The sequence below is a fragment of the Triticum urartu genome, chromosome 7, assembly GCF_003073215.2.
Source record: "Triticum urartu cultivar G1812 chromosome 7, Tu2.1, whole genome shotgun sequence".
Lineage (NCBI taxonomy): Eukaryota > Viridiplantae > Streptophyta > Magnoliopsida > Poales > Poaceae > Triticum > Triticum urartu.
Window position 1 is genome coordinate 49,207,487 of NC_053028.1, and position 5,645 is coordinate 49,213,131.

Consider the following 5,645-nt stretch of genomic DNA (forward strand, 5'->3'; position numbering starts at 1 on the left):
GTAACTTGTCTCTCGCCCGCCCATCTTTGATTCACTCTTCTCCAACGCCCTTCCCTTCCCTTCCCTCCCCTCATGAGTTTCCATCCTCGGAGCGCAGACACCATTGGCATCGAACCCTAGCCAAGATCTGGTTTGCAATTGTACCTACTGCCCAGACAAAAGAGCACGTTTTGGTTCCATTTTTACAGGCTTAAAACTGGAGCATCACTTTTATGACGAATACGCATCACATACAGTACATGCTTATTACTTCTATGCAGCATTTTTTGGTTCAAGCACAAAACCTACAGTAGTATATATCTTGATTTGTTCAATTTCTACTAGAAGAAGAGAGACAGGTCAACTTTGTGTAGTTTATGAAATTTCTAGAGGCTTGGCTCCATAGCAATGTCAATCTGTTAGTTTGCTTGCTACCAATGTGGTATCAATTGGTTTTGGTTCAATGCCGACTTATTAGTTTTGGCACTGGTTGCTTTTTCAAAAGGGAGGAGCTAATCACATGTGATTGCACAAGTATCACTCAATCTCTTGAGACTGGATTGGATGATGCAACCACATAGCAGATCTGATGGTACTAGATGCGTTGGAAAATATAATCATCATCTTTCCTCTCTTGGTTTTCTTAAATTTACTAGATGTTTTTCCAGAGTCTTTCGCTGCACGGACCCTCCACTCCCATTGTTCGGCAGCATAGTGGTCTACTAGGAATGCGTCGGGATGTTAATTGCACCAACATCGGCTATTATGATATACTTCTTTACCTATATAATTCTTTATCAGTTCTCAAGCTGATATTTTTTCACAATGATGGTGGTTTCACACCAACATCGGCTACTATGATATACTTCTTTACCTATATCAGTAGTTAATATATAACCAACAAATGAAAATGTTTTCAGAAGGTGCATATTTAACAATGGAACGAGATGTGTGATGGCTCATCTCACTCAGCTCTTCAAGACAGCGTGCGTACAAGGAAAATAGAAGGGCAGAAATGCAAGGGTGACTGCTTGGAGTGGTAAGCTTGCTGCAAGTTATAACTATTTCTTCAAATAATGCTTGTGCACATTATTCTAGCCATATATGTGACAAAAAATGCTTCTCCAGCAAATTTCCACACCAATCTTAGATTTTCTACTTCTAAAAATTAAAAAAAAATAGTGACAAGCTAGCCTTCTCCATTAACCACTTTCTGTGTGCTGCAATATGAACATGTTTCGATTTGGCTGCTCCCCCTACCTTATGCGCGTAGGTGCTTTGTGTGCTTCCTTCTTCCCTTCCCGGGATGCCGCTCTCCCGCTGCTCTGACGCAATAGACAGACAAATGTAAATATTTCTCTTATCTCCACTTTCCCTCTGTTAGTGTCCTTTCTCTGGCACTAATTTGCATATAAATTATTTTTTAAGAGAGAACAAGAGGAGATGTCGTGTCATCCAACTTGTCTTCTTAAACAAATGAAGCACAATCCTTTGCAGCACCTGGAATTTTAGACTGAATGAATTACGTTGGCCACCTGTATTTAGAAACTCTACCCCATGGAGTAGCATGTACCTTTAGTTTCCTAGAAGCCCATTGTGCATGTCCTTAATTAGCAACTCACTTTCCAAAAGTGCGGATGACAATTTTTATGAAATCAGTTGTGCAGTTTGCATCCTTATAACAATACATGCTATAAGAACAAAGTTAACACTAAAAGTGTTCTCTATAGTGCCTAGAAGTTTAACTGATTATGCGAATCTGCTTTCATTTGATTGTGCTCAAATTTCACAATCATTATTTATATATTTTAGACACTTGAAAATGAAGGAAGAGATGCTATGATTATATGTTGCTTCTGTTGTATGTTGATCTACCTGCCTTTCCTTTTGTTATACATGCAGCCAAAATTTCTGGAGCAGGACAGTCGCTTGACATTTTGTTATACATGCAACTGAGCCGGTCGGTTAGCGGCTCTTAGATCTATCTGCCACGGTCACCATGATGATGACGACCTCCCCTCCACATGCTTGTGCTCGGTCGACGACACGACCGTCTCTTCCTCACCTCACCTCACCTCAGGCTGGCGGCGTCTAGATCAAGTGGATTCGTCAATGGCCTCGACAGATGCAGTCTGATTGCTCTGTCACGCCGTCATGAAGGTACTCCCACTCCTCTTTGATTTGATCCTCTCCCCTTTCTTCTCTTTTACAATTTGTTTCCTTCCTCACGCATGCGTCTCAGACAGGCTCCTTCTGCACAACCACACACGGGAAGCCATGGAAGCTCCATGTGCTTGTTCTCCATGGAGGTCAGCAGCTGCCGTGATGGAAGCAGGTCCCAGAGCTTGTCAAGGTTAGGATTTGGCAGCTGCACTCCCTCCCTATTGATTAACCTATGCTAGTTTTTGATAGTTTGCCTTAATTTTGCTTCTAGCACATGGTTTGGCACGTATTGCTAGCGTATATCAAACTAGCAACAAATAAGTGGCTCTGAAGCTACTTTTTTTACCAGTCTAGTCTTGATTAAATCCAGACTTTATTTACTTGTAGATGTATATTGCTTCTTTTGGTTGGTACCTGCTAACTGGTGGGATATGGATTACGTCAAATGTTTCTGTCACGTGAGGAATGTATCTGTGATGAATTTTTATGCTCTGTTTAGAGAACTCACTTGGGTTTGCTCACTCAAAATGACATCAAATTCTTGAAATCTAGTTCTTAGCCTCGAGTGTCAATGTGCGGCTTGACTGAATCTTTAATGTAATTTTTCTTGTACTTGTGTTGTATAACTAATGCTAGTGCGGAGAATGAGCAGTTCAGATTGGTAGTAAGCTGGCTAAGTACTTGGTCTGAATCACACGATTTTGTTTGCAGCATAATAGCACCATTCTTAGTTGGTATACTTATGCAATCATCATTTTCCTTGCTGCTATTTTTGTGGTTACTTTGCACCACCTTGTTATCTCTATTTTGTTACACATGTGCTCGTACATTGATGATATGACAATTGTCCTTACTGCTATGTGAAGGAAATATGCCCTAGAGGCAATAATAAAGTTATTATTTATTTCCTTATATCATGATAAATGTTTATTATTCATGCTTAGAATTGTATTAACCGGAAACATAATACATGTGTGAATACATAGACAAACAGAGTGTCACTAGTATGCCTCTACTTGACTAGCTCGTTAATCAAAGATGGTTATGTTTCCTAACCATGGACAAAGAGTTGTTATTTGATTAAAGGGATCACATCATTAGTTGAATGATCTGATTGACATGACCCGTTCCATTAGCTTAGCACCCGACCGTTTAGTATGTTGCTATTGCTTTCTTCATGACTTATACATGTTCCTATGACTATGAGATTATGCAACTCCCGTTTGCCGGAGGAACACTTTGGGTGCTACCAAACGTCACAACGTAAATGGGTGATTATAAAGGAGCATTACAGGTGTCTCCAAAGGTAGATGTTGGGTTGGCGTTATGCATTAGAGACAGCTGCATTCACGTTAAAAGGGCACCATCTAAATCTATTGAGACGACACCGTATGAACTGTGGTTTGGCAAGAAACCAAAGTTGTCGTTTCTTAAAGTTTGGGGTTGCAATGCTTATGTGAAAAAGTTTCATCCTGATAAGCTCAAAATCAAATCAGAGAAATATGTCTTCATAGGATACCCAAAAGGATACTGTTGGGTACACCTTCTATCACAAATCCGAAGGCAAGACTTTTGTTGCTAAATTCGGAGTTTTTCTAGAGAAGGAGTTTCTCTCGAAAGAAGTGAGTGGGAGGAAAGTAGAAAACTTGATAAGGTAATTGTACCTTCTCCCTTATTGGAAAGTAGTTCACCACAAAATCTGTTCTTGGGACTACTACACCAATTAGTGAGGAAGCTAATGATGATGATCATGTAACTTCAGATCAAGTTACTACCGAATCTCGTAGGTAAACCAGAGTGAGATCCGTACCAGAGTGGTACGGTAATCCTGTTCTGGAGGTCATGTTACTTGACCATGACGAACCTACGAACTATGAGAAAGCGATGATGAGCCCAGATTCCGCGAAATGGTTTGAGGCCATGAAATCTGAGATATGATCCATGTATGAGAACAAAGTTTGGACTTTGGTTGACTTTCCCGATGATCGGCAAGCAATTGAGAATAAATGGATCTTCAAGAGGAAGACGGACGCTGATAGTAGTGTTACTATCTACAAAGCTAGAATTGTCGCAAAAGGTTTTCGACAAGTTCAAGGTGTTGACTACGATGAGAGCTTCTCACTCGTATCTATGCTTGAGTCTGTCCGAATCATGTTAGTAATTGCCGCATTTTATGAAACCTGGCAAACGGATAAACAAAACTGCATTCCTTAATGGATTTATTAAAGAAGAGTTGTATATGATGCAACCAGAAGGTTTTGTCAATCCTAAAGGTGCTAACAAAATGTGCAAGCTCCAGCGATCCATCTGTGGACTAGTGCAAGCATCTTGGAGTTGGAATATACGCTTTGATGAGTTGATCAAAGCATATAATTTTATACAGACTTGCGGTGAAGCCTGTATTTACGAGAAAGTGCGTGGGAGCACTACAGCATTTCTAATAAGTATATGTGAATGACATATTGTTGATCGGAAATAATGTAGAATTGTTCTGTAAAGCATAAAGGAGTGTTTGAAAGGAGTTTTTTTAAAGAAAGACTTCGGTGAAGCTGCTTACATATTGAGCATCAAGATCTATAGAGATAGATCAAGACGCTTGATAAGTTTTTTCAATGAGTACATACCTTGACAAGATTTTGAAGTAGTTCAAAATGGAGCAGTCAAAGAAAGAGTTCTTGCCTGTATTACAAGGTGTGAAGTTGAGTAAGACTCAAAGCCCGACCACGGCAGAAGATAGAAAGAGAATGAAAGTCATTCCCTATGCCTTGGCCATAGGTTCTATAAAGTATGTCATGCTGTATACCAGATCTATTGTATACCCTGCATTGATTTGGCAAGGGAGTACAATAGTGATCCAGGAGTAGATCACTGGACAGCGGTCAGAATTATCCTTAGTGAAATAAGGATATGTTTCTCGATTATGGACGTGACAAAAAGGTTCGTCATAAAGGGTTACGTCGATGCAAGTTTTTGACACTGATCCAGATGAATCTAAAGTCTCAATCTGGATACATATTGAAAGTGGGAGCAATTAGCTAGAGTAGCTCCGTGTAGAGAATTGTAGACATAGAACTTGCAAAATACTTACGGATCTGAATGTGACAGACCCGTTGACTAAAATTATCTCACAAGCAAAACATGATCACACCTTAGTACTCTTTGGGTGTTAATCACATAGATATGTGAACTAGATTACTGACCCTAGTAAACCCTTTGAGTGTTGGTCACATGACAGTGTGAACTATGGGTGTTAATCACATGGTGATGTGAACTATTGCTGTTAAATCACATGGCGATGTGAACTAGATTATTGACTCTAGTGCAAGTGGGAGACTGAAGGAAATATGCCCTAGAGGCAATAATAAAGTTATTATTTATTTCCTTATATCATGATAAATGTTTATTATTCATGCTAGAATTGTATTAACCGGAAACATAATACATGTGTGAATACATAGACAAACAGAGTGTCACTAGTATGCCTCTACTTGACTAGCTCGTTA